Source organism: Cibotium barometz, chromosome 49 (genome assembly GCF_041138505.1).
Source record: "Cibotium barometz isolate CiBa-2024 chromosome 49, ASM4113850v1, whole genome shotgun sequence".
Lineage (NCBI taxonomy): Eukaryota > Viridiplantae > Streptophyta > Polypodiopsida > Cyatheales > Cibotiaceae > Cibotium > Cibotium barometz.
In genome coordinates, this window is record NC_141094.1 from 29063288 (window position 1) to 29074844 (window position 11557).

Genomic DNA, 11557 nt, shown 5'->3' on the forward strand with positions numbered 1-11557 from the left:
TTAAAAACTATTTTCTTTAAACCATCTCATAGTACATTATAGTATATATCATTACACAATCCCACTACATGCATTTACAACAATGAAATATATTCAAAAATAAATCATGAGATGATAATTAAAAGACAACATATACAATAGAAATGTCATCAATTTAGAACGATACAGTGATGGATTGGTTAGGGTTCGATCTCATCTTCGATAAGATCCATCCTTGCCAAACGATCAACATCAATATCCATTTGATCAATTTGTAAGGCTACGATTAAATTTATTCCACTATCGATATTCTGTCCATTGATAATGGTATCGATGCCCTGATCATCCTCATCAACATCACCATCATCCTCAATGGTAGGGTCATTCTCATGATCATGAGAAATGTCACGCTCATCCTCATTATCATGATCATCTCTTATTTCTTGATCGATGATCACAACATCTTCATTGGCATGTTTGACATCATCTTCATTGCGGCTTGTTACATCCTCCATATGCTCCATATCAGTGAATGTATTATACATCACTTTGGAACGTGGTGCAATAGGGATGACGTACCACCATTTAATGTCATGCACCATTGGCAGATAGATAACCTACTCCTCTTTCTTTGATATAATCCATGGTGCAGGTGGAAGACGAACGTGTCCACCCTCCTCTCGTGGCCAAGCTTGACGCATACCCCGGGGGGTTCACCTAAAAGTATGTAAGTGTAGCACGTCAGTTCATCTAAGAGGGGTATTTAAATTCCAAAAAGTTACAGGTTTACATATACAGGAGGGGCTTTTTTATCCAATTTTGAAAAAAAGTTATAAGTTTCTTAAGAAAGAGGGGTCATTTTATTAGCCTGTGACATGTAAGTAGAGGGGGTTTTTTATTACCTCTTGAACGCACGTGATATGCAACATTTTTTAAAGGTGAACCCCCCGAGACGCATACGTCCTGCAACCCGCAAGTCCTCCCGTACGCTAACATTATCTCGTTTACCAATAACATGTTCCCAAATACCAGATCCCACATTCTTGAAGATGTGCATGGGATCAAGAAGATCTTAAGATGGGTCCAATATGGTAGCCGAAAAAAAATGGAATACCTACATAATAGTTATAATTAATATAGTCAATATTAGAGTAGGGAGGTAATTAGAATTCTTACCAGAACAATCGCTGTATCCTGGAAAGTCATGCATTGTACACCTCAACACTCCTTTTAAGTCGAAGTGTCGAGAGGAGGGAGGCCTACTAATGTCCACCACCGCAACACCTCTCCATAGTTCCTCCAACTCATCAATCAACGGTTCGAGATAAACATCCATATGCTTGACTTTATGTTTCCCTAGAATTAGAAGGGATAACATAAGATGTCCCTTCTTGATCGCCATTGATGGTGGAAGGTTGTAATTCACCAACACAACTAGCCACACGCTGTATGCGGTGCTTTTGAAACCAAATGGATTCACTCCATCCATACCTAGGCCAAGTCTCAAGTTTCTAGGCTCTGTTTTAAAGCTGGGCCTCTCATCTTCAATATGCTTCCAAGCAAGAGTGTCTGCGGGAATTCTCCACATGCCATCATCTGATCGATGTGAGGAATGCCATGACATGAGCTCTGCTATGGATTTGCACTTGAACATGTGTTGATGCGAGGAATTATAGGAAAGTGTCGCAAGACTTTATGAGGTACATCAAAACTCTTCACATCTGTTCTATACCTTGCTTCTCACCACAAGTGCGACAATGTCAAGCCTCCTTATGCGTCCCACGAAAGAGAATGCAATCATTGACGCATGCATGTATGCGATCATAATCCAATCCTCCAAGAGATGTCACATAGCGCCTCGCTATGTCTCTTGAGGTGGGTAGTCTATTCCCCTTTGGAAGCATGTTTGATAATAGCCTGCATCCAATATCATCAATTAGTCCTAAACCCTAAACCCTAAACCCTAAACCCTAAACCACTAATTCAAATTTGTAAGTTAGAATGCTTACTTCAATAATGCGTTGACTTGCATAAACTGTTTGTATATTGAGTAGTTCAAGTGAAGCACGTAAAATAGAGAATGTGCACCCTTCAAAAACCGATGTCGATGAAGCCTTGTAAAGATGCTCATGTTCCATATCATCGTCGTCCATACCTTTGGGATCATCCCTAAAAAGATACCACACTATATCATCAAACACTTCCTCTTCCACAACTTCGTGGGGTGCAGGGCTATTATCATCCCTTTCCCACTCATCTCTGACAATAGATCCTGAAGCTCCAGCATCATCTCGTCGACGCTTTGCGTGCTCTAGCCACGCGTAGGGCACCATGTTAGGGTGTGGTACTGCATCCTGCTTCAATTAGAGTATATATATTACAACTCCATTAATTTAGTTTGGATACCATGAGTCATTTGAATACTATCAATTTACATCTACTCACCTCTAAACCTGTTTGATTCCATTCTCCATACATGGAGATGTGATTCAAGGTAATTCATCGCGCTCGTACAATGCATCCTTAACATCGATTACACATACACTTGATGCTTTGTCCCAACCACACATCACGATTACGATGACGCATTATCTCATCCTCACCAGAACTGCTTGAGGAGGTTGATGACATCCTATGTACAAAAGAGCAAACACAGAATCATACTCAGTTTTTAATGAAAGTATAAAAATTTCTATAATCGCGTAATAGCGCATCTAAATCCTTAAAATTGCATGTATCAGCGTGTCTATATCCTTAAAATCGCGTTTATAAACCCAACTACATCCTAAAAATCGCGTGTATAAACGCGGCTATATCCTTAAAATCACGTGTATAAATGCGGCTGATTTATTATACACGTGCTGTTACACACGACGACCTGTCTATACCTAAAATAACCTGCCTTCTCCAAATAAACATTTTCAAACTAAGATTTCCTCTCCTTCGTCGCCGCCTCTTCCAACAGAGCGCTAAACCTAAGTGCAAGGAGCAGACAGGGAGCACACACGGGTGAAGGAAACCAACCAAAAAGAAGACTCACTTTTTCAGAGGTGAGTCAGTTTGTCCTTTGTCCTGTCTCTTTCCTTCCATTTGTTTATGCTATTATCTCTTTTCTTTATGCGATTGTCTCCGTCCTTCTCTAGTAGTACTTTTGTGAACGATTGTGACAGTGGGCTTTTTTTATAATAAGGACGATTTATCGGAGGTCGGTCGCTTTCAAAAAACATTTTACGCAGGTTGCATGTAGGAACGCGTGTATGTCTGCATGTATCCTGTTTGCACAGACATTCACGCGCATATACATGCATTTTTGGATGGGTGTATACACGCGACTGTGCATTTGTGCTAGCTTGCATTTGTGCTTTGATGCAATCATGTATATACTTTTATTTTTGCAGATTCTTCATGGATCCAGGTTCTTCATCCGATCCATTTGCGTACGGCACTTGGATGATGGAGATGCTAAATCATTTTGGACGCCATGCTGGTCCAATTGAGCTTACAGAGTACATGTATGCCCATCCCCCTCCTGGATTGCCTGGTATCTATACCCCGCCCCCGAGTCTCCATGTCACTCCACTGCCGTCTATGCCTGCGAGTCCGACAAGATGGCACGCAACTTCTTCTCTTCCACGCCCACACCGAGGAGACATACCCCGTCCCAGACACACTCATGCACACCCTCCCAGGCACCGTCATGTCAAGGCTCACAGCCAGCCACCATCACGTACTCCCTCACAGCCACAGTCACGTAGACAATCCCCCAGTCGTGACTCCACCCGCAGTACAGAGGAGAGCAAATGCCGCAGTAGAAGAGTGGGAGTGGAGGATGGGTGATTTGGTGGGGGAGGTAGTAGGGCACGCGGTGAGAGAGGAGATAGAGGGAGAAGAGTTAGAGGAGACAGTGAGGATGAGGAGGAGGTGAGAGAGGTGGAGGAAGTGATCTGCTACGATGTGATGGATAGGGGTGGGGTAGTGATGGATGCGAGGGGGAAAGAGGTAATGGAGTACATGCGTGGGTTGTTTTATTAGATTTAAAGATCAAAATAGCCGATTAGTTGGGGAGGTGATAGATGTTGTACATAGTCGGTACCCCAATCCCCCACATGCGACATTCTCGGATGTATGGGGAAGGACGTGAATAAGGGAGATCTTAAGTAATAAAAGATCTCACCTTAAGAAACTCACGTACGATGATGGGCTAAATATAGCTGCGGGTGGCTATCCTGCCAAGTGTTGAGAGCTTTGATATCCCAAGCTCATCTACATCTTCATCTATGGCAGTACATCATGAGCTTGAGAGGGGCTGTTGAGATTCAAGCTCGATGTCGGTGTGATCCAGCTATGATATGTGCTAGCATGTTAGGTAGGAGCATGTGTGAGACATAAATGACCGCGTCCAGCTAGTCATAGTGTGTGGACATTAGCTAGGGTTAGAGGTGTGTGGACACAACTCATAGTGTGTGGTGTCTATTATGGATTATGGCTTTATGCATTGTGTGAGAAGGGAGATGGCTTCCCTCTATGGTTAGGGTTTGTAATATGCATTAGGGTTTGCTCCTGTGTGTGTGTCTCCTCTCCCTCTACCTATTTTTCAACATGGTATTAGAGCCTGGTGCTATCTATTAGGGTTTATGAGTGAGTGAGAGAAGAGGGAGAAGAAGCTGTGAAGAAAAGCTGTGAAGCTTGCCATTGATGCTGTGAAGCTTGGAGCACACCGCGATTACTATCAAATCTGAGAGCTTGGCCTACCGGGTAAGGTATTCTAAACATCCTTGAGCGGATTGCAGGTGATTCAGGCATAAACAAAGCAAATTAGGGCAACCCAAAGCAAAGAAAAATTCTGGTTTTTTGGAAGCTTTCCATTAAAGCTTGGAAACGGTGATGTATGGTAAAATACATGCAAATCTGGCAAAGAAGAATGTGTTGGAAACTCATGTACAAGCTCTACACTGATTTTGGAGCATTTTTGATGCATTTGAATGTGTGAAATTGATTGGTTTTTGAGCTCTCACAAAACAGAGAAAAGGAACTCAAATTTTGCATTTGGAGCATGTGTTTGGCAAAAATCAAAGAATTGATGGATTGCACACATACCTAGGTGTGTTGGGTACTTGTATACATCAGCACTTTAAACACTCCCAAATCCCTGAGGAGCAGGCGGCGCAGGCTGAACAGAGAAACAGGGCAGAATTTTGATATTTTTTATACGAGGAGGTCAAAATCCACTTGGATGCTTGACATATTCCAAAATTGACTTAGCAATTGGTTGCTACACAAACTTGAGAAGAAGGCTATATGATTGGATTGATCAATTATCATCAATGGATCTAGAAATGAGCTGATTAAACAGGCTGTCTACTGGTTTACAGAGAAACAGAGTGTGATTAATCGACTAATTACTCTTTGGTCTTAAACAATTGGACAAATTCCTCCTACATGGAGTTAGTGGACATCATTGCTAAGATAATGAATGCCTGGTTGCTCAATTTGGACAAATATTGAAGAAATTAGAGCCATTTTACTACTGGTTTTTCTGGTTTTTTTGGTTTTTCTCAAAACAGAGAAGGGGGTTTGACAAAATTAGTATGTACACACATCGGATGGTGTTGATATTCAACATTGAAGTTGTTTAGGTGTCAATGAAAGTTACCCATACTTGATTACACCACTACATTGTAATTTAGAGCCTTGGAAAGCGCATCAAAACAGGGTATCTTGGACTGCATGAGTCAGTTCATTTTGGATGCATATAGGTTGATTTTCTACATCAAATTTGAAGATTGTTGGCTACTTTGGAGTACCTAGAACACTCATTGGAGTGTGGTTGAGCTGAGGAAGGCTCATTTACAGATTTGGAATTGTGTGGAAGGTGTATTTGCATTGAGCAAACATGTCGGATAAGTTGGATAGGAAGAACTTCCAGGCATGGAAGTACAGGATCAAAAGTTTTCTAAAGGGAAAAGGTTTTTGGAATCTCATTTTACAGGTGCTAAGCAAGAGCCGGAACTACCCCAACAACCTACCCAGTAGACAACAGGTTATAGCTCATATAAGCAATGGTCAGAAAGAGCATTCAAAGTGTTGCATTATCTGTCTATATGTATTTCGGACGCTATGCTCATACACATACATGATGCTAAGAATCCCTAGGATGCATGGGATACATTGGTGAAGTTGTTTGATAAAGACATGAGTGCTCGCAAGTCTCAGTTGCGACAACAGATACATAATGTGAAGCAGAATAGAAGGAGCATCCATGATTATGTGCAAGAAATAAAGAAGTTTGTAGATGCATTGGCAACAATCAATGCCCCCATGCCTGATGATGCTTTGGTAGACATTGCCTTGCGTGGTCTTGGGCAAGGAATATAAATCCTTTGATACATCCATCTCGGTTCGGAGTACAGGTTTACCAGACTTTGATGAGTTGGTTTCACTCTTGCTTGTTGAGGAAATCAAACTCGGTGATTCCTTTCAGGATGCATCTACTAGCCATGATGATAATGGCAGAAATTAGACTTTCTATTTTCGCAGAGAGGTTTTAGATGCAGGGGGAGATTTACATCACGTGGCCATGGTAATGGTCAAGGATGGCAGGACAGGTCATCACAATAGAATTTTCAGCCTTCATATGGTGCTGGAGGTGGTCGTGGATATACACCTCAGAGAGGCAGAGGTAATCCTCGTGGTAGAGGACGTTGGCAAGGCCAACAAACATCTATGCAAGATGTGGAATTTGGTCATATGGCACGTGATTGTTTCCGCAAATAGAATGATTTGAGAGGGGGTAGAGCACAACATCGTGGAAATTTGGTCATATGGCACGTGATTGTTTCCGCAAATAGAATGATTTGAGAGGGGGTAGAGCACAACATCGTGGAAATTATGCACAACATGGTGGTGGAAATTATGCATCAAGCAGTAATGATGGCACTGTGGGAAATTTGGTCATATGGCACGTGATTGTTTCCGCAAATAGAATGATTTGAGAGGGGGTAGAGCACAACATCGTGGAAATTATGCACAACATGGTGGTGGAAATTATGCATCAAGTAGTAATGATGGCACTGCAAATCACTTGTTTGCCATGAAACATGTGGAATCTATGATAACAAATGCTGAAAATGATGACACTTGGTATATGGACTCTGGAGCATCAAACTATATGACTTGTCATGGTGAATGGTTTGAGCATATGAAGCCTATGGATGTGAAAGGCTATGTGGAAATAGGAGATGATACTCAGCATGCCATTACACATGTTGGAAGTGTACCATTGGTTATGCACAATGGTCAAACAAAATCTATGTCAGATGTATTGTACATGCCTTCTATCACAAAAAGCTTGGCCTCAGTTGGTCAAATGGTGGAATAGGGATTACAGGTTCGTTTCAACGAGCATGGTTGCTTTGTTGAGGAGTTCAAAAATGGATGTAGAGTCATTGCTAAAGGAAAGAAAGAAGGCAGGTTGTTTAAGCTGGATGCTGGGATTCCTGATTTAAAATCAGCCATGTTCTCTAAAAGCCGAAATGTGGTACAGGACATTGATATGTGGCATAAGAGGATTGGACATGTCAATATACAAAGGTTAAAGAACATGCAGGCCAGAGGCATTGTTAGTGGGCTGCCTAGATTCAAGTATGATGGGCATATGCATGTTTGTGAAGCCTGTCAGTTTGGAAAGCAGGCAAGGTTGTGGTTTCTTAGAGAAGGAAATATGAGTAGCAGGCCACTTGAGATCGTACACAGCGATGTATGGGGTCCTGCACAAAACCCATCTATCAAAGGCAGTTTATATTATGTGACATTCATTGATGATTTCAGTAGAATGACATGGATATACTTTCTCAGAGAGAAAAGTGAAGTGTTGGAAAAGTTTATGGATTTCAAAGCTTTTGCAGAGAAGCAATATGGGTGTTGGATTAAATGTTTGACAGATGGAGGTGGTGAATACACCTCAAATGCTTTTGAGCATTTCTTGAGAAAGCATGGAATAAGAAGACAATTGACTTGCAAGTATACAACTCAGCAAAATGGTGTGGCTGAGAGAAAGAATAGAGTCATATGTGAATTGGCTAGGGAAATGCTCAATGAAAAGAGCATGCCAGATTATTATTGGGAAGAAGCATGTGCCACTGCAGTGTGAATAAAACACCTACAGTAGCCATACATGGAAGTATGCCAGAGATGCGGCTTACAAGTTTTAGAGGCCAGACATTGGACACCTCAAAGTTTTTGGATGCATAGCTTATGTACATGTGCCTGATTGAGAGAAGGAGGAAGTTGGATCCTAAGGCAAAAAGTGTGTATTTGTTGGATATGCACAAGATCGCAAGGCATACAAATGTTACAATCCACAAACTAGACAAGTTGTTATCTCACGAGATGTGGTGTTTGATGAACTTGCTAGTTGGTACAAAGCAAAGGATGAGGGTGTCATTGAGTCACTTGAAGCTGATGTGCATGTGAACTTGCCACAAGCAAGTTCTAGTTCTACTTCTATGTCTGGCCAGCAGTAGAGCAGAGGCTGAGAGTAGCACTGTACGTCCATGGTCAGGAGGCATGAGAGTGTGAGCACTGGGAGTAGTGCTATGGATAAAGGAAAGAAGAAGGTTGAAGGAATTGGAATTACAGGTTATGAGTCGTCTAGTTCAGAGAGTTTGGATGAGGAACTTGGCATACCTGTTTTACGCACACCTGGTGCTAGATAGATATGTGCCACCACATGCTAGAGTGACAGGTGTGCAGAGTGATCCGCATGCATTGTGGAGATCCCAAAGACAGGTTGATATATCGAGATTTTGCTATGCATTATGCATATATGATGTCTTTGGTGAAGCATGTGGAACCTACATGCTATACAGAAGCTATTGGAAAGCATGTATGGGAGAAAGCAATGGATGTTGAGATGGACGCATTGGTTCATAATGACACATGGGACTTGGTTGCATTACCCCACAGGACAAAAATGTCATTGGTTGTAAATGGGTTTACAAAGTGAAATGCAAGTTTGATGGTTCCATTGAATGACATAAAGCAAGATTGGTAGCTAAGGGTTATGCACAAACCCAAGGTTTGGACTATGATGAAACATTTAGTCCAGTGCCAAAGATGGGAACAGTGAGAGCAGTCATTGCTATGGCTGCAGCAAATGGTTGGGAAATGCATCAAATGGATGTCAAAAATGCATTTCTAAATGGTGATCTACAAGAAGAGGTTTATATGGCACAGCCAGAAGGTTATGTACACCCAAAATATCCCACTCATGTATGTAGATTGAAAAAGGCATTATATGGTTTGAAGCAAGCACCTCGTGCTTGGAGTGATAAGATGAGCAGATATCTTATCTCCCTTGGATTTCAGATTTCTATAGCAGATTCTTCACTCTATGTGAAGAAAACAGATCAGGGGATTGTTTTACTTGTCATCTATGTGGATGACTTGATTATCACAGGTGATCATGGTACAGATGTGATGCATGTCAAGAAAGCATTAAGTGGGCAATGTGACATGAAAGACCTAGGTGAGTTAAGATACTTTCTTGGAATTGAAGTGATCAAAGACCATGCAGGTACATTGGTTAGTGCAACGCCAATATGCATTGGATATATTGGCAAAATATGGCATGACAGGGTGTAGGCCTAGGAGTACACCTTTGGAGTAGAATGTGAAGTTGCGGACTGATTTTGGTGAGGAGTTGGATGATCCATCTATGTACAGAAAGATGGTTGGTAGTCTCATCTACATGACTATCACACACCCGGATTTGAGTTATGTTGTGGTGCTAGTAAGCCAGTTTATGCAGAGCCCCAGAAAACCTCATTTGGATGCAGTGAGACACATTATGCGATATGTAAAGACCACTGCACATTATGGTCTTCTTTATGAGAATGGTGAAGGCTTGGATATATATGGCTACACAGATGTTGATTGGGCAGGTAGCTCATATGACAGGAGGTCTACTAGTGGTTATGCTTTTACACTTGGAAGTGCCGTGGTGAGTTGGAGTAGCAAGAAGCAACCTACAGTTGCTTTGTCAGTTTAGCTGCGCTTAGACGTACTGATACGAGGGTGTATACACGCGTTTTGTCAGTTTAGCTGCACTTATACACGCGCATTTCATAGAGTATCCGCGTATATCCACGCGACTTTTGCAGGACGCATCTATACACGCAAAGAGAGAGCAAAAAAAAATCCAGAGAGTGCTATTTGGTACCTGAATGCTGTTCCAGCATTCGAGCACCCAATAGCACTCTCTAGATTTTTTTTTGGATGCATTGCACCATCCACGAGGAAGGTTTAAGACAAGAATGACATGAATGCATACATTGTCAATACACGATTCAAGACAGACATGAATGCAATACTATCAATTCACGATTCACTATTACTATCAAAATTTTATGTGTACACATATATACAAGGGAGTCCATATGTCGAAGTAGCCCATGGCTTCAGTTACAAAAATATATATACAACCACATCCTCAATATGGAATGTGATACTATAAGTCTGAGTACTACTCAGACCCAAATGATGACTCGCTGCTCCCTCCATGATCAGATGAGCTCACATCGGTCGGAATGTCCGATGAGTAGTGCTCACGTCTACCCTCTGCAGTGGCGGCGGGTGGATCATCAGTGGGTGGTAGGATCATCAGCAGGTGCAGCAGCAGCTTGTGCCTGTTCAAGTAATATATAGTATATAAGTATATATATATGTAATTCAATAAACCAAAATCATTCGTTTAGAGTTTTTCAAGCCCGTGCATCACCTGGTCAGAACCCTTCAGGATCCTCCTTAGGTGTCTTGGTACTTCATTGAGGGACCGCTTCGTCGGCCCTCGCCCATCGTACGGGAAGCATACCATTTTTCACCATACCTAGGCTGGTGAAGACCTGGGCAGGTTTTTGCCGCGTGAGCTATCCCTCGAACACTCCTTGATAGCTGTTGCAATTGAACTTCCCTTAGATAAACATATATGCCAAATGCTCCCTCCAGCATTCTGGCGTAAGACAATTCTTTAAGAAAACAGGGTTTCTATGCAAGTTTTCTATTTTGATTTTGTTTGAAAACCATGAATCATCTTAAATCTCTATCTCAATACTTCTAGATCCAAGTCTGAATTCCAAACAGAATTCCTCGAATTCTGTTAACTTGATCCTCAGATCAGAATCAAAAGTCTTAACTTAGTTTCAGATTTGGTGAGAGATTTGAGTACATTTTTCCTGAACTGGGCACATCGTCATTGATTGAAATTGACGAAGGAATTAGGTCTTGGTCAATAGTCTGAATCAGAGTTTGGGTCTGGAAAGGTCCTTCCTAATTTATCTTTCTCGAAAGGTACTATTTCAATTTCTCTTTTTCTAAATTTCGTTTGACGAATATTTGCTTACAGATTTCTAAAACATGAACTTCTTAGGAGGAATAAAATAATCATTTAACTATCCTTGGCAGGTGATCTTGCTATTTAGAGGTGTTCGATGAATAGTCCACATTGAGTCGTGGATATCATTCTCAGCAATTTCTTGCACCTTATCTTTAGTTATAAATATTTCTTCATTATGCTGTGACC